Below are 22,672 nucleotides of genomic sequence, written 5' to 3' on the forward strand. Positions count from 1 at the left end.
TGTCCCACGCATGCACTCCTGTCTGTCCCACGCATGCACTCCTGTCTGTCCCACGCATGCACTCCTGTCTGTCCCACGCATGCACTCCTGTCTGTCCCACGCATGCACTCCTGTCTGTCCCACGCATGCACTCCTGTCTGTCCCACGCATGCACTCCTGTCTGTCCCACGCATGCACTCCTGTCTGTCCCACGCATGCACTCCTGTCTGTCCCACGCATGCACTCCTGTCTGTCCCACGCATGCACTCCTGTCTGTCCCACGCATGCACTCCTGTCTGTCCCACGCATGCACTCCTGTCTGTCCCACGCATGCACTCCTGTCTGTCCCACGCATGCACTCCTGTCTGTCCCACGCATGCACTCCTGTCTGTCCCACGCATGCACTCCTGTCTGTCCCACGCATGCACTCCTGTCTGTCCCACGCATGCACTCCTGTCTGTCCCACGCATGCACTCCTGTCTGTCCCACGCATGCACTCCTGTCTGTCCCACGCATGCACTCCTGTCTGTCCCACGCATGCACTCCTGTCTGTCCCACGCATGCACTCCTGTCTGTCCCACGCATGCACTCCTGTCTGTCCCACGCATGCACTCCTGTCTGTCCCACGCATGCACTCCTGTCTGTCCCACGCATGCACTCCTGTCTGTCCCACGCATGCACTCCTGTCTGTCCCACGCATGCACTCCTGTCTGTCCCACGCATGCACTCCTGTCTGTCCCACGCATGCACTCCTGTCTGTCCCACGCATGCACTCCTGTCTGTCCCACGCATGCACTCCTGTCTGTCCCACGCATGCACTCCTGTCTGTCCCACGCATGCACTCCTGTCTGTCCCACGCATGCACTCCTGTCTGTCCCACGCATGCACTCCTGTCTGTCCCACGCATGCACTCCTGTCTGTCCCACGCATGCACTCCTGTCTGTCCCACGCATGCACTCCTGTCTGTCCCACGCATGCACTCCTGTCTGTCCCACGCATGCACTCCTGTCTGTCCCACGCATGCACTCCTGTCTGTCCCACGCATGCACTCCTGTCTGTCCCACGCATGCACTCCTGTCTGTCCCACGCATGCACTCCTGTCTGTCCCACGCATGCACTCCTGTCTGTCCCACGCATGCACTCCTGTCTGTCCCACGCATGCACTCCTGTCTGTCCCACGCATGCACTCCTGTCTGTCCCACGCATGCACTCCTGTCTGTCCCACGCATGCACTCCTGTCTGTCCCACGCATGCACTCCTGTCTGTCCCACGCATGCACTCCTGTCTGTCCCACGCATGCACTCCTGTCTGTCCCACGCATGCACTCCTGTCTGTCCCACGCATGCACTCCTGTCTGTCCCACGCATGCACTCCTGTCTGTCCCACGCATGCACTCCTGTCTGTCCCACGCATGCACTCCTGTCTGTCCCACGCATGCACTCCTGTCTGTCCCACGCATGCACTCCTGTCTGTCCCACGCATGCACTCCTGTCTGTCCCACGCATGCACTCCTGTCTGTCCCACGCATGCACTCCTGTCTGTCCCACGCATGCACTCCTGTCTGTCCCACGCATGCACTCCTGTCTGTCCCACGCATGCACTCCTGTCTGTCCCACGCATGCACTCCTGTCTGTCCCACGCATGCACTCCTGTCTGTCCCACGCATGCACTCCTGTCTGTCCCACGCATGCACTCCTGTCTGTCCCACGCATGCACTCCTGTCTGTCCCACGCATGCACTCCTGTCTGTCCCACGCATGCACTCCTGTCTGTCCCACGCATGCACTCCTGTCTGTCCCACGCATGCACTCCTGTCTGTCCCACGCATGCACTCCTGTCTGTCCCACGCATGCACTCCTGTCTGTCCCACGCATGCACTCCTGTCTGTCCCACGCATGCACTCCTGTCTGTCCCACGCATGCACTCCTGTCTGTCCCACGCATGCACTCCTGTCTGTCCCACGCATGCACTCCTGTCTGTCCCACGCATGCACTCCTGTCAGCCCCATGCATGCACTCCTTTCCACCATACGCATTCCAGTCCACCACATGCAATCAACCCCTACTCCCTCTACGCACTCATCCCCCTCTACGCACCCCTCCCTTCCTACACACCTAGCCTCTCTTCCGCACTCTATCCCTCCTCCCCGCTCTACCCCTCCTCCCTGCTCTACCCCTCCTCCGCGCTCGACCCCTGCTCCGCTGCACTCGGCCCCTGCTCCGCTGCACTCGGCCCCTGCTCCGCTGCACTCGGCCCCTGCTCCGCTGCACTCGGCCCCTGCTCCGCTGCACTCGGCCCCTGCTCCGCTGCACTCGGCCCCTGCTCCGCTGCACTCGCCCCCTCTCCACACTCGCGCTTTCCACTCATTCAACAGCAGTATGCACCCATCAGCCTTCTAAAGTCATTTGCTAATATGTAGTAATCCTTTTCTATACACTCATCTGCACTCTATACACTCATCTGCACTCTATACACTCATCTGCACTCTATACACTCATCTGCACTCTATACACTCATCTGCACTCTATACACTCATCTGCACTCTATACACTCATCTGCACTCTATACATCCGCTCATCGGCTCTATACGCTCATCCGTTCTATACATCCGCTCATCCGTTCTATACATCCACTCATCTGTTCTATACATCCACTCTATACATGCGACATGTCTGTACATTTATCGTACATTTATCTGCACCAGCGATCTACACACTCTTCCGCACTTCCGTACTCCTCCGCTATCCCTACTCCTGCGCTCTACATATTCATCTGTTCGACACATTAATCCAGTTTATGCTCATCCGTTCTGCACATTCATCTCTTCTACGCACTCCTGCGTTTTACTTGCTTCACCGTTCTTTACTCATTCATCCGCTCTACACGCTCGTCCGCTTTATACACCCAAACATTCTACACACTTATCCGCTCAACATGATCATCCATTCTATACACTCATCCAATCTACTCATTCATTCAATTTACACACTCGTTTGAACTATATAGTTATCTGTTCTTCCACTCATGCATTCTTCCAGTCAGCGCATTCATCTGTTCCACATGCTTCATCGGTTTTAACTATTGCATCCACGCCATTCACTTTGTTCACTCCTTGTGCATTAAGTCCACTGCAGGAGTTTAAATCTCTTCACTGTTTCCGTATGATTTATTCTTATTAGATATTTCACTGCATTGATCTACTTTTCTCGTTTAGTTCAGTTTGTCCTTCTAGATTTTCTTATGGGTTATTAGCTGTCTATTTCTGGCGTCTGGTAGTTTGTTAGATTGGTGTCTTTGAGATGCTGTTGGCCTGTTTGAGGTAGCTTGGTACGGGTTGTTTTTAGGGGAAGAGCTAGGTTTTCAGTAGTTTGCGGAAAGACATTAAATCCTCAGGCGGACGTGGGATGGGAGCGAGTTCCACAGCGTGGGGGCCAAGGCTGAGAAGGACGATCCGCCTAATCTGACTGAGTTTGTCTTAAGTATGATTAGTAGACCAGCTGAGCTTGATTTTAGGGTGCGTGGGGGGGTAATAGGGTTTTAGCTTGTCTTGAAGATATTGAGGTCCTGTTTTATGCAGTGCTCGATGGGAGTTGCATAAGGGTTTGAAAGCCACCCTTCGGGCTACCGGAAGCCAGTGCAGTGTCTTAAGGGCTGTTGAAATGTGGTCTCTTGGGCCGAGCGCAAGTAGCATTTTGGCTGCCGTGTTTTGAGCCCTTTGGAGTTTATTCAGTTGGTACGCGTGGAGTCCGAGGTATAGGGGGTTTGCCTAGTCCAGTCTTGATATAAAGATTGATTGGACCGCGGAGAGTCTATTGGGAAAGGAGAGATAAGGAAAGATGCGCCTAAGGGTTTTAAGGTGGTAGTGGCAGGACTTTGAGACGTTGTTGACTTGGCGCGAGAGTGTTAGGTCAGAGTCAAGTGTGCATCCAAGATTTTTCACTGTGTTGGAGGGGGCCGGTGAGTTGCCCATGGCGGATGGCCAGGGTAGTGGGTGCGGAAGAAGTTCGGAGTTGCCACATACCATCATTTCTGTTTTGGAGGGGTTTAACAAGAGGTGGCTTTGGGTCATCCAGAGTTCTATGTCAAGGAGGCAGGAGGCCAGGTCAGGTCTGGAGTTGGGTTTTGAGTTCAGGAGTTTTAGAATTAGTTGAGTGTCGTCTGCGTAGTTGTAACACAAGATGTTGTGTGAACGATATAATGGTGGGAGGGTGATCAAGTAGAGATTGAATTGGAGGCCAGATAGGCATGCTCCTTGTGGGACTCCCGTGTCGACTGGTCGGGCTTGGGAGGTATAGGTAGAGAGTATCGTTATTTGGTATCTATCTTTGAGGAATGAAGCTATCCATTTAAGAGCAGTTCCACGAATTCCTAGGGAGTGGAGGCGGTCTAGGAGGATTGAGTGATTGATGGTGTCAAAGGCAGCGGATAGATCAAGAAGGATTAGTGCAGCGCATCCCGCGCAGTCTGCCGTCATTTTGTAGGTAATCCAAGGTACCCTTGTTGCCCCTGTGACCTGCTATCTTGGAATCATGGCACCAAGACAATGCCGTCTTCCTTAGGGCTTGTGTGGGTAGATAGTTTACCTTTTACTAGATAGAAACCATCCTTGATGTCATATATGGTGTCTTTATACCTCAAATTGCCCTCCAGAGGATTCTCTCACTTGTCTTAGGAATGTGGAGAGAACTCCAATACTCTTGATTCGGGGAAACATGAGTTCCTTTGTGGATTCTGTTTCGGATGTGTAGTCACTGCGGCGGGAAAGGGCATCCGCCACCAAGTTTTGGTCACCTAGGTTATAATGAAGTCAAACTGGGCGAATAAATGTTTTAAAATCTGACAGATCTAAATAAATTGTAACAAATACACATGTTCCTGAAAAGGTATGGGAGATTATTCTTGAATAAATGCGTGACTAGTATGATTCCTGCAGAGTATAATTTATGGGAGATCTGTTTGGGTTTGAAAGGGAAGGCTTTGTTGAACCACAAAATGGTGTTGGAGGCCTCTGTGTAGTAGAGGAAGTTAAAGTTAAACAATTCCATGCCTGTTTGAAAGGATACTGGAGAGGTAGTTTAATCCCAGGCCATGAAGTGGTTTTGAGGGAGCGAGAGAAGGTCAAACGTGCGAAGAGTTTAAATTCTAGAATGATCCAAGCAGGGGCATTAATTAATTGAGGTTCAGAGGTTAAACATGAGGTAATTTTCCGCAATAGGAAGGATTTCTGTTATTTGGGAAAGTCAGGAAATTAAGTCCAGGAAGATTTACAAGATTTAAGTTTGAGACCAGTTTTGGGGGGCGGGAGGGTTTATTTTTCCAAAGGAAATTTATTAGAATTTTGTCCAGTTTTTTTGAAGAAAGAGGTTGGAAATAATACAGGTATCATGGAGAAATAATAAAGGAAAAAGAATAATTTCGATAGTCCAATCTACCCCAACAAGAGAGGAATACAGGCGAACATTGGTTAATGGATACATTCATTTTGTCAGTAATTGTAGTCTGGGTTAGACGTAGGGTAGATGCAATATCTTTAGCAATAGGGATCCCTAAGTATTTGATGGAGGAAGTGCACCATTTCATACCAAAAAGGTGAGTGTTCGCCAAAAGGCAGGAATTATTAAGGGGCAGGATTTTTGATTTGCCATAATTTAATTGTAACCAGAAACGGAGGCAAATTGATCAATAGTTGACATAAGTGCTCAGAGAGAGGAATTGGGGTCCGATATGTAAAGTAAAATATCATCTGCATAAGCAGAACATTTACTAGAGAGATCTTTTATTGTAATTCATTTAATACTATTATTGACACAAATGTGTTTGTTTATTTGATAAAGCGCACCAAAACCTGGAGGTAGCTGGGCACAAGCGTTACAAGGATACTTAAAAGCTTAGTTACAGGGTAATTATATACATACATACATTGAAAGCATAGTTATATACAGTGATCAACCTAGTTATTGCAAAGTAATTTACAATGGTACAGAACGGTCCCAAGTGGATATACCAAGAAATAGTCATGTGGTACAATGGAGCATATACAATTGGGAGGGTTGGGCATAGCAGTCAGAATGTAGAATATACAATCAAGGTGTGGGTACAGCAGGGGATCAGTTAGGAGGTGAGGTGGTCAGAGAGATTAGGTATACTTTGAAGAGGTTCTAGAGTTAGAACAAAAAGCAGTGGGGATAACGGGCACCCCTGAATGGTGCCCCTCAAAATGGATATGATTTGGTGTAAGAATTATTGATAAAGATTCTGGTTGAAGGAGTAGACTATAAAAGGGAAATTAGTTTGATAAAGGTGGGGCTAAACCCATGTCATGAGCGGGATTAAAAAAAGGAAGGGCCATGAAACTGTCAAAAGCTTTCTCTGCATCTAAAGCAAGGGAGATGAGAGGATTTGAAGAGTTTTGTGCATGAGAGAGGGTATTAAAGAGAATTCTCCTATTGGACGATGCATACTTTCCCTCAATAAAACCAGTTTGATTGAGATTGATTATTTTATGCATGATACCGCAATTATTTTGGCTGCAATTTTCGACTCAGTTAATTAGTGAGATGGGACAATCATTTGTAATCAACAAGGGGTCTTTGTCCGGTTTAGGGAATAAAATAAGAAGAACCTCTCCAAAACATCCGGTACTGGTACCCAAAGCAAGGAAGTGGTTGTTGAGTTAAAGGAGTTTAGAGGAAAGCAAAGAAGAAAAGCAACGAAAAAAGTCCATTAAAAAATCCATCATGGCCAGCGGTGTTACAAATTTTAAGATCTGAGATTGCTTTCTGTACTTCTTGTAGTGAAATAGGATTATCTAAAAAGGAAAGGTCTAATGGATGATCAATGATCTTTTTATTAGAGCGTAGATAATTAAGAATATTATAATTCAGAATGGTTTGATCTCCCGAATACAGTTGGGAATAAAACTCAAAGAAGGCATCATTAATTTGTTGCGGGTTGGAGACACTACTACCTTGTTGATTAATTATGGAGGTTGTTTTTTTCCTTCCTCCTCTTAAGATAAGCAGTTAATAGTTTATCTGACCTATTGGATCTATCATAGAATTTGGCATTAGATCTCAGTAGAGAAGAGCAAGGTTGATTAATATTATATGTATTAAATTCGATGCGTTTTGCAAGGAGGGATTTAAAGGAGTCTTCATTAGGGTTGTTAAAATAAGCAGTTTTAGTAATTTTTTGGAATGGGGTAAATCTTGGGAGTATTTCTCATTTTGGTTTTTCTTACAAGCATAACGTACAATAAAACCATGCAATGTGGCTTTGAAGGCATCCCAGTTATTTTGCAGAGATGTGTCTAAGGGCTTGCTAAGGGAAAAGAATTCAGTACGGAATTGAATCTCCATCTTGAAACCTGTAAAGGTACAGGGTCCCATTTCAAAACAGTAAGAATAGGGGCATGATCAGAGAGGATAATGGGTCCAATTCCGGAGTGATGAATACAGGGTGCTAGGGGGAATTGATAAATATATGATCATGTCTTGATAAAGTTTTATGTTGGGGGAGAATGGTAAATTCCTTAACATCAGGGTGACAGAAGCGACCATGAATCAACAGATTGTTTGTGGTATTTAGAATTAATAAATTTGGAGTCAGATTTAGGATTTAAGCTAAAATCAAAGATTTGGTTGCACTCTCCACAGATAAGTTGATCCTAGTTTTTGTTAAAAAGGGTTTGTTTTAAATTGTTCCAAAAAAGTGGGCCAGGAACATTAGGGCCATGGATATTAAGAATTGTGACAGGCAATTTATCGATAATTACGTCAACAATAGATCAACTTCCAGAGGGGTCATGAAGTTCATCAATCAATTGGAACAGTATTTTTTTATAAGAATACCAACCCCACCTTTTTTGTCTACAGCTGGTGTGAAAAAGACATGCCTTGCCCAAAATTTGGTTAATTTATTATTTTCTTCAAAGGATTCCAGGTTTGGTTCCTGAATGCAGCAATATCCGGATTACTTTTCCGTAAAAGGTTAAGGATTCTTTGTCTTTTAATGGGAATATTAAGCCCTTTAACATTCCAAGACATAACTTTAATACTCCTGGTTACTCAAATTCAAAAAAGCATAACAAAAGAAACATATAGAATATAATCCAGTGAGAACCTTATGTAATGCAATTTGTAATCTCCTTTGTATTAGAAATGAGATCACCTGAAATGATAATCTTAATGTGACTAATATACACGAGAGGCAAGGGAAACACAGAAACACAGAAGGAAAGGTAACATATAATATATAGTGCATGTAAATGTATAAACACATAAGTAAATAACAATTCGCAAAGATGTTGAAACAGGAATCTCTTAGGAGCTGCCATAAGAAACAGCAGGACAGCTCTCAATGAATCAGTGAGACAGATGTAGCAATTCTATATGGTTTGCAGAGTAGGGCCAATTAATTGTGGCATATAAGAAAGAGCAGACCAAGGGTGGATGTACAACCAATGATATGAAGGAAGAAGTAAAGCTATTTGATTGAACTAGTCTCTTCTCCATCATGGGGTCTGGCATGGATTCACATGCTCATAAATATCCCCTGTCGTCAGGCTGGTAATCCTCGGTAAAAGAAAAAACAGTTTGAGTTTTGTTTCTAAACTGTCTTTCTTCTATAAACCAATCACTGATCTCTGGGTCATACTGCCCCCAGCCAATGACTGCCTTCTACCTAAGCCACTCCTCTGGCAGCCATCTTCAGATTTTTACTGCACGTTCAAGTGTTGGGAGTCTGTGTGTTGTGCACATCGAGCTTTTGCTGTGTTTTTCGCTTTTTTGAGAGTTTTATTTTTTTAGTTATACTCCTCCATCGACACCAACGTTTGGAATCGTGGCTGCAGTCCAAGGCCTCTGCCCTGGGTGGCACCTATGGCTCTGGAAAACCTGAGCAGCTGCCAAGTCCTTTCCAAACCCCATGGGGGCCCAACACAAGGCCAAGCACAGTAAGTCTGTTTCCGTCGGTCGCCGCTGGTGTGGGTCTCGCGATGGTCAGGGCGCGATCATCCCCATTGGCTTCTATCTCCAGCCGCCACTCTGGAACGTCGTGCAAGAGGAAGTCAGCTACCCTGGGTAAGCTGAGAGAGAATCCGGAGAAGGCCAGGCAGGGTGCGATGCCCGACCCACCCGCGATGGAGAAGGCCAATGTAGACAAGGGCTCTGAAAAGGCCCAGAAGGAGAAGGCCAAGCAGGACAAGGTGTTCAACGAGGGCAGAAAGGAAAAGGCCAAACCGTACAAGGGATCCAGCCTTTCGGTGAAAGCCCATGTGCACCAGGCAAAATTGTCATCTTCTCTCGAGGTGGTGGTGGCGTCAGTGTCGAAGGCTGTAGGGGCAGACCCGCTGGTTGCCCAAATGCCGGCCAGGGTGTCTCTTCCTCCCAGGAGGGCGGCTTTGAGTATAACAGTTGAAAAGACTCCGGAGACGAGGATGCCGGACCTCAGCCCAAGGCTGACCCTTCTGGACCTGAAGAAAGGGGCGGAGGGGTGTGGAAGGCCTTCAGGGAACGGACATTTCTTCAGCTGATGAGTATGAGATCATTTCTGTCCACACTGTCCAGGAGGGCGATGACGACGAGGGAAACGCTGACGACTCGCCCACGACAGGGGCGGCAGCGGCGACTGGGTTACCATAGATGGAGGTGACGACAAGGGGCCTCAGGACCACAAGGGCCCTGAACCTAGAGCTTCTACACCCCAGATACCGCTGAGACCTTTCACTGGACATCCTCTCGACCCTCCACACACTGGTGTCTGAGATACAGAGGAGGTTGCCGGCGACCCCTCTGCACCAGTTCCATCGACCTCATTGACACCGGGGGAACCACCAGCCAAGAAGAGGAGGAGGCATCCTACACCTCCATGCCACCCTTCGCCCCTATGCCCCCCTCTCCATCTCCCCTCTCTCCCCCGAGGGAGACGGATACAGACACAGCGACAACGGGCACGAATGACGACGGCTCGATGGGGGATCTTCCGTTGCCTCAGCCCAGAACCTCTCCGTCGGACGAGGTGGGGTGTTATGATTGCCCGAGCATCAGAGCTGTTTCAGCTCACGGCGGAGGAAAAGGAGGAAGGATTCTTGTATCAGTGCCGGAAGGCAAAGAGAAAGACCATCCTTTCGGTCCCACTCCTGGACGATGTGTGGGATGACGGGCTGGCTCTGATGAAGAACCCTGCTTCAGTCCCAGGGGAGAGAGACCGGTTGGACAAGAAGTACAGGGTGCTGGACTCTACACCCAAGTGCTTACGGTCTCAACCGTCGCTGGACTCGGTGGTCTCAGTGTCCGCCAGGAAGAAATAGTCGAGCTTGGCGTCCTCTTCTTCCTCCACCCCTCCGGACAACGAGGGAAAGAAGTTGGAAGCGATGGGTAGAAAGATTATCTACTCTGTGGCAACAACTGTCTAAGCTGCCAACACCCTTGCGATCATGGCCAGATACGACAGGGAGCTGTGGTTAAGTTGGCCCCGCTGCTGGATTTCCTCCCCGATGACAAGCAGGTCGAGGCCTTGGGCATTCTTCAAGAAGGCGCGGTGGCATCGGACCACGCCATCACAGTGGCCCTGGAGATCGCGGACACGGGTTTCCGCCAGATGGGAAATGGAGGCTGTCTTTGCCGTTGTTGCTGGCTCAAGGCCACCACCTTTAGACACAAGGTCCAGGCAATGGTTTTGGACATGCCCTTTGACAGGGACAACCTGTTCGGGAAGGCCGTGGATGAATCCCTCCAGGCCATCAAGACGGACACGGCACGTGCCCTAGGCACTCTACAGCAACAACGACCGTCTTTTTGTTCTTCAGGAGGGAAGTCTTTCCGCTCTTTGAAGGGTTTTGACGGAGGCTCATCCTTTTACCGCCAGCCTTCCCACTCCTCGATCCAGGAAGCCAACAGGGGTCGTTCCAAGGCCTTTGGGGGCGGACGCCGTTGTTGTCGGGAACCGCAGGGTGGCCCCTCCACCTCCAAGCAAGATTGAACTGGCCAGGACGTCAGGGACCTCACCCATGCGCCCCGGTGGGAGGCCGGCTGGCAAACTTCGTCAGCGTGTGGGAGACATCTCAACCGACAGATGGCTTCTGGACGCTCTCTCCCACGGACACACCTTGGAGTTTCATTGAATGTGTCCACGAATACCGCCGGTAGCGTGGCAGGAAAACCACATCCTTCAGCTGCTACCGGAGGTTCAGGCCATGTTACGAAAAGGGGCGATAGAGCTGGTTCCACTGAGACTACGGGCCTCGGAGTATACTCTAGGTACTTGCTCGTAAGAAAGAAGACCGGGTCGCTGGAGGCCCATTCTCGATCTACGACGGCTCAACAACTACATTAAGTCCCAGAAGTTCAGGATGGTTACGCTACAGCACGTGCTTGGCCAGCTGGAGGAGGGGGATTTTCTGTTTTTGTTGGATCTGGAGGACGTGTACTTCAACATCCCCATACACAAAGGACACCGCAAGTTTCTACGCTTTGTCGTTCAAGGTAAGCATTATCAGTTCAAGGCTCTTCCTTTCGGGCTGAAGTCGGCGCCCAGAGTCTCCAAATGCTTGGCACCGGTGGCGGCCCATCTGCGATAGCAAGGGATCCACGTTTACCGCTACCTGGACGACTGGCTCATCCGGGCCAAGTCGAGGGACACCGCCGTCGACCACACGGAGCTGAGCGGACCGTCCGTCGTCTGAAGGATCTGGGGTTCTCAGTGAATTATGCAAAATCCTGCTTAACTCCATCGCAGGACGCTCTGTTTCTGGGGTCCAAGCTCAACACTGTTTCGTGTCTGGCGTCACTGTCAGAGGAACGGATATTGGCCATCCTGGGCAATGTGCAACGGCTGTTGGCACTGAAGATCGCCACAGTGAGGACCATCAAGTCTCTGCTCGGCATGATGTTTTCGTGCATATACCTGATTCGGCTCTGCAGGTTGCGGATGTGGCCGCTGCAGGAGTTCCTCAATGCCTGTTGGGTCCAGGTGTTCGGAAGCTTCCAAGACAGGCTCGTGCTCGATGAGCGATCAGATGGTGGGACGTGCACTCCAATATTGCCGGAGACATGGAATTCCAGAGCCCCCCTACCAGGAGACGGTCATGACAAATGTGACTCTGGAAGGATGGGGAGCCCACACCGGGCATCTTCACTCTTAAAGGCCTGTGGCTGCTGGAAGAGAAGAAGCTACACATAAACTTACTGGAACTACGGGCTGTGTTTTTGGGCCCCCAAGTCGTTTCTGCCGTCCCTCAAGGGCAAAGTGGTGAAGGTCTTCACAGACCATACCACCTTGGCGCTCTCCAGGGAGGTGCAGGATTTGTGGCACTAGACTGTCCTAGCAGGAGTAAAGAACACAGCCACCGACTCTCTCAGCAGGGAGCTGTGCTCTTGCCACGAGTGAGAGCTTTGGCAGGACCAAGTGGACAACCTGTTCGACAAATGGGGCAATCTCCAGATCGATCTGTTTGCAACAAACAACAAATGACTCTCCGAGTCATGAATCAACTCAGACGGTACTGGTGCAGGATGATCCTCGTCGCACCAGCGTGGCTGAGGTAGATCTGGTACCGGGACCTTCTCAGCATGTCAACGTGCCCTCTAGTCAAGCTCCCAGTGGTCGCGGATCTTCTCGCCAGCGAATGAGGCGCAATTCTGCACCACGACCCGGGATCACTGAACCTGAAGGCCTGGCTCCTGCAGCATTCGAGTTTGGGGGTTGCGATCTTCCAGCGGACTGCAAGGAGGTACTCGCCAAGGCCAGGGCGTCATCTACCTTGAAATGCTACATACACAAATGGAAGAGATTCGCAATTTGGTGCCGTTCTCAGAAGATCGACCCTCTGAGGGTCACAGCCCCTCAGGTACTTCCATATTTGCTGTCGTTGGCTATATCTGGTCTGGCTCACCCTCCATCAAGGTCCATCTGGTGGCTATCTCCCGCTACACCAGATCCCCAGGGCGACCCTCCTTGTGGTCGCACCGGTTGGTCAAGGATTTCATCAAGGGACTGTTCTGCTCGTTCCCGCCGGTGAAGGCTCCGGCCCTGGCGTGGGAGCTCAATGTGGTACTTACTAGGCTCATGGGAGCTCTGTTTGAGCCTGTGCTTTCTGTTCCACTCAAGTTTCTGTCGGGGAAGACTGCTTTTCTCGTGGCCATCACCTCTGCAGGACGAGTGGGTGAGATCAGGCCTATCCTGTAAACCACCATATTTGACTTTCCACAAGACAAGGGTGGTGCTGCCGGATGCACCCCTACTTCATGCCCAAGGTGCCGTCGAGCTTTCATCTAAATTAGCCCTTGGTGTGTTTTTTCCGATGCCTTTGTCGCCGGCTGAAAGGACTTTGCACTAGCTGGATGTGGCTAGGGCGCTGAAGTTTTATGTAGCCTGCACGAAGAGTTTCTGGAAAACTTCTCAGCTTTTTGTGAACTTTGGTCTTGTGAACCATGGGAAGGTCCTTTCCAAGGCTTCCATTTCCAGGTGGATCTCCGGCTGTATCACTCACTGTCACCGGTTGGCAAAGCAATATGGCCGCCAGAGCCCAATCAACCATAGCGATTGCTGCTACTACGGCTTTACTGTCTGGTGTTCCCCTTCTGGATATTTGCATGGCTGCTACGTGGAGGTTGACGCACACCTTCACAAAATTCTCCTGGTCATACTGCCACTTTAGATGCTACCAAATCTGAAGATGGCTGCCAGTGGGGCAGCTTAGATAGAGGGCAGTCATTGGCTGGGGGCAGTATGACCCAGAGCTCAGTGATGGGTTTATAGGAGAAAGACAGTTTAGAAACAAAACTGAACCTGTTTTTTCTCTGACCGAGGATTCCCAGCCTGATGACGGGGAATATTCGTGAGCATGTGAATCCATGCCAGACCCATGCTGGAGAACAACAGTTACATGTAAGTAACTTGTTCCTTCTGAGTCAATATTTTTTATCAGGGACCTGGTTTTATCTCTATTTTTAAAGATTGTCAAAGACATTAGCAGAAGGATTAAGGTCAGATTTGCTTCTGGAGTGATGTGGCTTATCAGGTTTGTATTTATGCTGGCCTAGTAAATTATGGGCATGCTGATGATGCTGAGAGGGTGTGTTGGAATCCCCCGAGTCCGATTCATCGAGTAAAGTGTCCATATCTGAAGATTGAAATGATTTTATTAGAGCATGCAGGTCATCAGGTTTCAGATATTCCTTGGTGATGCCGCCTGGCAGAGTTATTAGCATTCTTGCCGGTTCCAGCAGGCCATATTTAATATGCACGTTCTTAAGTGCTGGTCTTAAATCTAATAATTTCTTTCTTTTATCCTGTGTTGCTTTGTAAAAATCTTGGGAAATAAATATCTTGTTGCCTTGAAAAGTCAAAGGTGAGATTGTCTTAGGTGCAAGCAGGATTTGCTGTGCTTGTTGGTGTTGTAATAGTCAGGCACTCAGGTCTGTGTGAGTTGCTTTTTGTAATAAATCAAGGTCTTCCTCTTGAATTTCAACGTGCTCACAGAAGATGTAAAAATGCAATATTTCAAATTTTTGGGAGCCATCAGTGAGAAATGTAATGGGGTCATTTAGTTCAATGTTCTCTGGCACCCCGTAAATTCTTATATTATGTCTCCTATTTCTGTCTTCGAGATTGACAACTTCTACTTCAAAGTGTTGGATTTTGCTCTGCATTTGTTCCATGCCTTCCAATATATCTTCTGTAGTTTACATCCGTTCCTCTACCTCAGACAATCCGGAGTATCTAATTTTCTTGTCATTTTGAAATGATTTGGAATCATCCTGCTTTACCAAGGATCTTGAGTCCTAGACAGAGATAGAAGATTGGATGGATGACAGTTCTTGCAATATGCCTTTATTGATGGAAACTAACTCTCCGGAAGCATAGCCTGAATTTTGAGCAGCTATTAGTGCTCCAGCAGGAAAATAATTATTCGAAATATTTCATTTCGTCAGGCTTTAAAATATAATGAAAGTGCACAACTGTCAAGATTTAGAGCAATAAACAGCTTAGTAGGTGTAATCCCAGCGTTGGTCACTTTATGTCAGGCATGATCGGCCTGTAGAATTTCAAGAAGCCATGTTCTCACGTTAGATTTGACGCAGCAACATTACCTCAGGAGGCGGCACGTCATATTGCCCAGCTGTCGGTGTGTGGGAGAAGCTGCGCGGAACAATAGAGCGAGTCACTGCATCTAAATCTTGGGGGATTCCACGACTGCTGCTCGCTGCGAACTCATCTCCATAAACGGACTCAAAATAGTTGTACACTTAGTAGCGGTTGCATTGGTCCCCTTCTGAACCGCTTGAAACTTCATCCAGGCAAGCAAGTGTCTCCGGCGACATCCGCCACACCAGAGCTCTGTTTGTATTGAGCAGAAAAGGGCAATGGGAGCACTGGTGCACCCAGGATCACTTCGGCAACAAAACAGACAGTAAGCGGTTAGCGTTTCACCCCGTCATGAGTATAAAGGGCCATTTATCTAGCGCTCTGTATGAGAGCGCATTAATCATGGGGCCATCTTGCTTGGCCACCGGCCATGCCCACCCATTGAAAAAGCATTCATTTTTTAATGCCTGTAAAGTTTTCACAGAAAATAGTAGCCTTTTAGCAGGGAAAAACTCTAGTAATAGTTTTTTTTATAGGGGATACCACAACCTCCTGTTTTGAGTAGTGTTTGCATTTTTATTTAGCAATAGCTTGGTGGTCTTCCACTTCCATAAGAAATTGGCACAGGCGTGCTTGAATCTCGAAAATAAAACCTGTGTAGGAATGTGTTTGTGTATGTTTATTACAGACTGGAATTTTCTGGTACTGTCCCTTCAGTGAAATACATTTTTTTTCCACAGACAGAATTTTAATACATTACATCTAGAGCTATCCAGGGCTTCTTTCATTTCCCTGAGAACAGGTTCTGCATTAGATGCTACCATTCAGTTCACGTCCCTCAGAAACCAATCCGCAATAGTCTTTAAATCCTTTGCTAAATTAAGTCCACGTCTATTCAAAGAATTTGTCCTAGATGGAAGCAGAACTTTTGATTCATCCTATAACCGGGAAAATAAGGAAAAATGAATATTGGTTCCAGTAGGACTGGACATATTTTTATGGCTTGCCGGCCAACCGCATCATGTCCGTAAACTATAGGACCTTTTATTTGACTCGCAAAAAGTTTCTTGGATAGTTTATTTTCTTAGAGCTGTGGCTAACACTGGTATGGACAAATTAAAAATAAGTGGTGACTGGGTGCTATTTTGTCATACGCCTCTTAAGAGAGCCCTGTTTGCGCTAACCTTTGAAAATTACTTTTATGTGTGAATGGATTTTTTCAAGATCTGTACGATGACAAGAGGATGAACTGTGGATTTATGCACAGCTCTTTGATGCCCCCTCGCACTCCTTCCCCTTTCAGACTAACCTTTGTTTCCTCCCTGCTGCTCTTTTCCCTTGGAGCTTTCCCTAGGACTATTGTAATTGTATTCTCCCCAGTCCCTGGATTATAATGTGTTGTTGCTTCTGTGTTCTAACCTGCATGATTGTTAAATGGCCTTTGTGCACAATGGGGTCTAGGTGATGCTTAGGTTGTGTATTTATTGAAAACCCCAATGAATATATTCTTCAAAAAAAGAGACCTTAGTACACAAGCCATTTCTTTTTTTAGTTTTGACGCATTCAGTTTGCACCACCTTGTGAACCGAAATGAATGCTGCAGTGTATAGGGGGAGAGAGAATTCCTGTGCTTGACCAGGATTACACCCTCTCCATAACTCCATGAACGCAGTTTTTGATATACCCATGACCAAAACAGGACATTTGCAGTAGCTGCCGTTGGCCCTTATGAACTGCTGTTCTAATTTTGCAAGTGGTAACTATTTGGCAAGAGTTTATATTCTATTATCTCAATCGAATGCCAATTGATTTGTTGAAGGCTGCAGAAGAGGGTCAAAACCATGACCATAAAATGTACTAGATGGTTCATCGAACAGCTCTAAGAAGTAACTTGCATGCCTTTAATTGCCTTGTTAATGCTGTAAATACATGTGCAAAGAGTCCAACTGATTGGGGTCTCTTATCAACTTTCAGCTTTTTTCAATTTTTGAGTCATGCATATGCCAGCTGTAGGCTTGATTTCTTTAGATCATATCAATAGCATTGCCCTTTCTTTTTTTCAAATAGACATTTCTTTTTGAAAAACAGCCACAATTAAGTATAAGTATATAGTGGCTTTAGTCCAGTCTATATTCCCAGACCTGTAATGCCAGTTCATCATCAATGAAAAGAAAGTAACAGAGCCCTTGAAATTTAGGAACGGCGCTAGGAGTTAGTGGTACAGTCTCAATATTTCTACCGTGGCTGAAAAAAATGGCCATGTATGACGGGAGTATTCTGTAACCCCTCACCTCCAACCCACATCTTCCGCTTTAATTTGGCATATGAAATGATACCAAAAGATGGATTACACATCCTTATTTAGACAAAAGGAAACCATTTAATCTCCAAGTCGGTTATTCTTCCATTGTCTGGCTGCAATAGATTCCATATTATATAGTTCCCAGATGTTACAGAGCCATTTAGCCTTTGTTGGTGGTCTATTCCTTTTTCAAACAGTGGCAAGGCATGCCCTGACTGCAAGGAACATCTGTTATAGCATCACTCTTTCAAACTCGTGAATAAGGTTACAGTGTTAAATAGCCTGCTCGGCTAATTGTTGTTCGATATTTCCTCACGTTGAAAGGCTCCTTTCCCATAAAGACCGGGGAAATTGCTAATTGCAGTGGAATGGTAATCTGCCATGTGAAACAAGGGCAGTACCCTGACCTTGTCAAGAGGGGATGGGAACCTCTTTCGGCCAGGGTTGGAAGGCTCATCAGGGAGAAATCCAGTGCCAGTCCTACCCCTGAAGACGACAGTGGCAATTGAGGGCCCAAATTCCTGCCCCCCTCTTTGTCAGCATGCATTTCTGCAGTACTCCTTTGTCTCACACCATGCTTTGTGAACAAGATGCTCGCCACAACCTTTCTTTTCTAGAGATAACTCACCAGATGAAAACTACAGGTAGAGCACAACAAGAAAAAACAACATTCCAAATAAAACAGCTCTCGGGCATCCATGCCGCACCGATTCTGGTGACTGCAGAAAACAAACAACCATCAAAGTGGTTGCAGTAAAAGAATCTCTGCACTTGTGTCTGCAAGGCAGAATTTGCAACCTTCCACAGTCTCGGCAACAAATGGCCGCGGACCATGGCAAACTCGCTAAATCACCATGGACTAAAACAAGGGGTACATATCCCTACACACATTGGACTTACTTGGAAGAACCAAGACCCCCGACACCCTAACACAAACTGAGCTACAGCAATTCCCGGGCCACCATCCCTATTCTGAGGCAGGTTCCTTGGGAGGAAATTGGCAGGCTATATCCCACTACTCAATGCTTTTGCTGTTGTATCTGCCCACTTGAGGTGAAGACAGGATTGGCCTGGGCGAATGGGTGTAGTATTGTCGAGGCACGTGGTGTGTGGAGGAGAGTGTCGCGCCACAGGGTGGAGGTAAGCCTAGAAAGTGAAAGGCATCAGAGGGCCAGAGGAGCGTGACACAGGTGAGAGGAGTTTGGACAGAAGAGTAGTGAGAGGAGAACTTCAGCTGAAGGAGCAGGAAAAGGAACGTGATTGGGAAGTAGGGATGCCTTGGTTAGTGTGGTATTGGTTAGTTTAGATGAGAGACAGCAGGATGGCCCTAGAGCCCATCACAAAACTGAAATTAAAACCTTTGAACTGTCTTTCAGCCATTTGTGACACCTGGCAAGGCATAAACCTTTTTGGCTTCAGTAGCATAGGTTGTGTAAAGGTGTGAAATGACAATTTGGTGAGTGCTGTTTTGTGAATAATAAGACCGTAACGAATTTTGAAAGTTTGTGTTTTGACTTTATTATTTTTGTAGTAGTCAGTAAGTCACCTAAATATGTACCACTGTTAATCCACTTCCGTGGGAGTGGTTGCAGCATACCATTTTCTATTTAATTCAGGATGAAACTTTGCCCTTAATGCTTAAAGGGTTAAATATGGTATATAAGCTAGTTTTGGATATACAAAGGTGCAATGTACATTCTGAGGTATTGCAATAACCTATTTTTTAAATTGTATTTCTTTTTAATGATTTCGATAACCATGTGCGTCAAACAGGAGCCTAAGACCAGGTGCTTTGAGTAAGAAAATTAGTATGATGGAATATTTAGTTGTTGAAAGGGATTAGGTCAGAATAAATCGGGAACAGAACTGACCAAAGGACTTGTGAAAAGGGCAGGGTTTGAGAGTAGTGGCATAATAACTGAAAAGTGAATTTTGTAAGATGGGGTCAGCAAGTAGAGTGGCACTGCCTCTTCAGGAGAAAGAGATGGTATTAAGTGCTGGTTTGAAAACCTGTTTGTTGGTGATTTTGTTTTATATATATATATATATATATCAGTGGGTAGGGAGTTTCATTTATGAGGTTGAAGTAGGGAGGAGGAGAGGACACATCGGGTGTGCAAGGAAAGGGCAGTTTATACTTCCTGGACCAGAGGATACGAGTGGGTGACTAGCGAGTGATTAGGGATGAACGGTAAAGTAAGAGTATTCTGTAGATCGATTTGAAGGCTAGGCGTGGAGATTTAACGATGAAGTGGTTACGCTTAGTGAGCCTGTTTGGGTGATGGCGAGGGGAAGAGTGTGGAAGGTGTAGAGAGTGCAGGTAGCAAGGTTTTTGTCAAGAGGTATGAAAGACTACAGAGGGAAGCTTGGTAATGGAGTGGAGATTAGAGATTTTGCTGCTTGATGGTTGAAAAGAGAGCAGATCTTTTAATACATAGGCCCTCATTCCGAGTTAGGACTACACCATGGAGTAAATAGCTCCATGGTTGGCAACCATGGAGCTATTTACTCCATGGAATACCGGCATGGTGAATGGAGTAATTTCCGGTCGATTCCAAGGTTGGATGGACCGGTAATTCCCCATTCACCATAGCCCTTCCCCATACCCATTTCTGCCCCCATAGGGCTCAATGGGAATGGGGAAGGATGTAATTACGGCACCGTAAATTACGGTGCCGTAATTTACTCCAAGGTCACTTTGCGGGTCCCGTAATTTACTCCTGCTAATAGCAGGAGGTAAAGAGGGACCCGCAAAGGGAACTTGGAATACGGAGGTAAGGGATTACCGCCATCGGTGCCCTTACAGGCGCCGGTAATCCCTTACCTCCAACCTCGGAATGACCCCCATAGTGTCTTGCTGTGATGGCATTGGTATTAGGATTTATAGCTGCTTGAAGTTGCTGTCACAGGAACCCATAATAGTATGTGTATTGTCATTCATTTATAGTAATATGAATGATTAAAATTTCAAGTTGCAAGCTCCCAATCTGGCATAAGTTACTTACCCCCTCAATTCTCTATATATGAACATCATTCCAACTCACAAAACATGAATGTTAACTATTGAAAGGGAATGCCACGTAATCACAAAAGACTTTTATATCAGTACACATTCACAGAAACGTGTTAAAATACTATAGTGCGTGTAGAAAAATACAAAATAGCACATATATTAACAAACCCTCCACCGGGGGAGTATCTATTACTAAAACAACTCATTAATAACTTGATCTTAGAGTTATACAACAATGTATTGATATTTACACTTGGACATATAGTTCATTGTGTAAAGGAACAACATGTTTCTGTCCACTGTTATTACTATAAAACATTTATCGGGGAAATTACTCATAACAAAACCCCATGTAATAATGACATAAAACCATTTGTTATTCAATTCGATCAGCATTGTTGGGAACCATCAAGGTGTTCTGTTTTCTTATATCTCAACAAAGGATCAATACTCGCACTTTTAAGTGTTAATGTATCTACTTAATAAGAGTTCAAACTTTACCTTGATTCGTAACAGCACTGGTTGGTTTTCAGGTGATTATATTGCTGAAAACTAGCAACTCACAACGTAACTTATGTGGAACGCTAAATGGAAGAAATATTAAGTGTTATATGATGGAACTTTAAAAACTCAATAGAAGCATTCCACCTTCTTATTAAGACGCTTACCTTAAGTGGTATACATTTCTTCTATTTGAACCACATCATTTGTGTGAGCATTGTCAAATGACACTGAAACTGTCTCCACTGCATGTGTGCGAACCAACAAAGTAAGAATAAATAAACCACAAGTTGTTGTGGGCATTGCATCTGAGTGTTAATTTAGTCAAAAATCTTGCCTATTGATTGTTACCTCTCCTTGTGTTTTATTTAGAAGCTGCCAAAACAGTATCAATCAGCCTGCAGCCTTCATGAGTACAGTTCGTTCCTGCACGGACTCTAATAAGACTTCTTGCCTGTTGTGTAAAAAGCCTGCGTCATCCCGCTTGTCTTGAGTGTAATCACGCATGTGGAATGCTTCAGGTAAGACATTGGAGCAATATCTTTTAGTGATTACCAACCAATGTGTTGTCATCACAACTCATACACTAAGATCAATGTCAGCTGTCGAATATTAACCGAAATGTGAAAACAAAAGTAATCCACATCTTAACTAGGCTTCATCTTGCATTGCGCCCATGTTGGGCCGCATTAAATAAATGTGATCCTCGTGGCTTTGTCAGCTTAACAATATTTAATTCCAATCTCAGCTACCTCGCTAACAATTGGTGACAAATTCATGAATTAATACACTAGGCACTAGGCAGTACTTTTCATGTAATGTAATTCGATGGCTTCATTTAAACCATGCAAGTTAATTTTAGTCTTAAAGAAAATGTGTTCTTGGATGATCCGTTTTCTTATCGATATCAATTTGGCTTGAACCTTTGATCTTCGTACCACCGTCTAATTGAAGTCCTCAAATGTATGGCCTTTCATAATACGTTTGACCAAAGGGGCGGTTTCCATGTTATTTTTGAGACAACTTTCATGTTCTCTTATTCTGGTTTTGAAAATAACGGTTATGTGTATTGATCCATTGCAATAAAGATTAAGCTGATTGTTCCTCTTCTGCCCATATGACTTTAATATCATCTGTGTAACGCAGCCATAGCCTCAGATTGTTTTTGTAAGGTGTCTGCTTATATAGTTTCCATTTCAACATAGATTAGTCACATTTAGTGACGCTGCTGCTCCCATAACTGTCGCTTCTAAAACTACTTGCAAAACCATAATAATAGACCATCAAAGTTGTTTAAAATAACATTGAAGCTGCCCACTTGGTTACACATTTTATGATGAAATGTCATAAATATGAGAACTTCAAGTGGACTATGGTACAGAAGGGCAAATGATGGTGCCAAATGGCTACCTTTTGAGGAACCGGGTTCTGTTCTATAGCGTGATGAGAATTCAACTCCTATCTGAAATGCAAACTGTAACTTTGTGTCCATCATATATGATCTATTATGATTTTGACTGTAGGGCTAGTGACTGGCCCCTACTTAGGGCAGACACTGACCTGAGAGGAGGGTCAGGCCAGAGTCGTAGGTGGGGCTCGGGTCAACCCAAGCCCTGCTGGGCTTGCCCATCTCTACTGCTTCTCCTAATAAAACTATTTCTGCAGCTGTCTGAAGAGGGTGGCTAATGATTAAGTGAATGTCCAAGAATACAGTTTCCCAAAATGTGACTTGTTTGTTGTAGGTCCGTCAGATTTGAAGATTTGTATCTGCTCCCATCACACCCTCTCCAG

At 46.1% G+C, this 22,672-nt stretch overlaps 1 protein-coding gene across 2 annotated transcripts in view; it reads left to right on the plus strand.

Annotated features, from left to right (window-relative positions):
- LOC138580899 (zinc finger protein 585A-like) overlaps positions 1 to 22,672 on the plus strand; it is a 175,079-nt gene that overhangs the window by 60,317 nt on the left and 92,090 nt on the right. For both annotated transcript variants that reach the window (XM_069651812.1, XM_069651813.1), the window contains exon 2: positions 21,254 to 21,402. The gene's annotated coding sequence lies outside the window, so the exon portion shown is untranslated. The remainder of the gene's footprint in view (positions 1 to 21,253; positions 21,403 to 22,672) is intronic.

This window comes from Ambystoma mexicanum, chromosome 3p (genome assembly GCF_040938575.1).
Source record: "Ambystoma mexicanum isolate Mex_15411 chromosome 3p, UKY_AmexF1_1, whole genome shotgun sequence".
NCBI lineage: Eukaryota > Metazoa > Chordata > Amphibia > Caudata > Ambystomatidae > Ambystoma > Ambystoma mexicanum.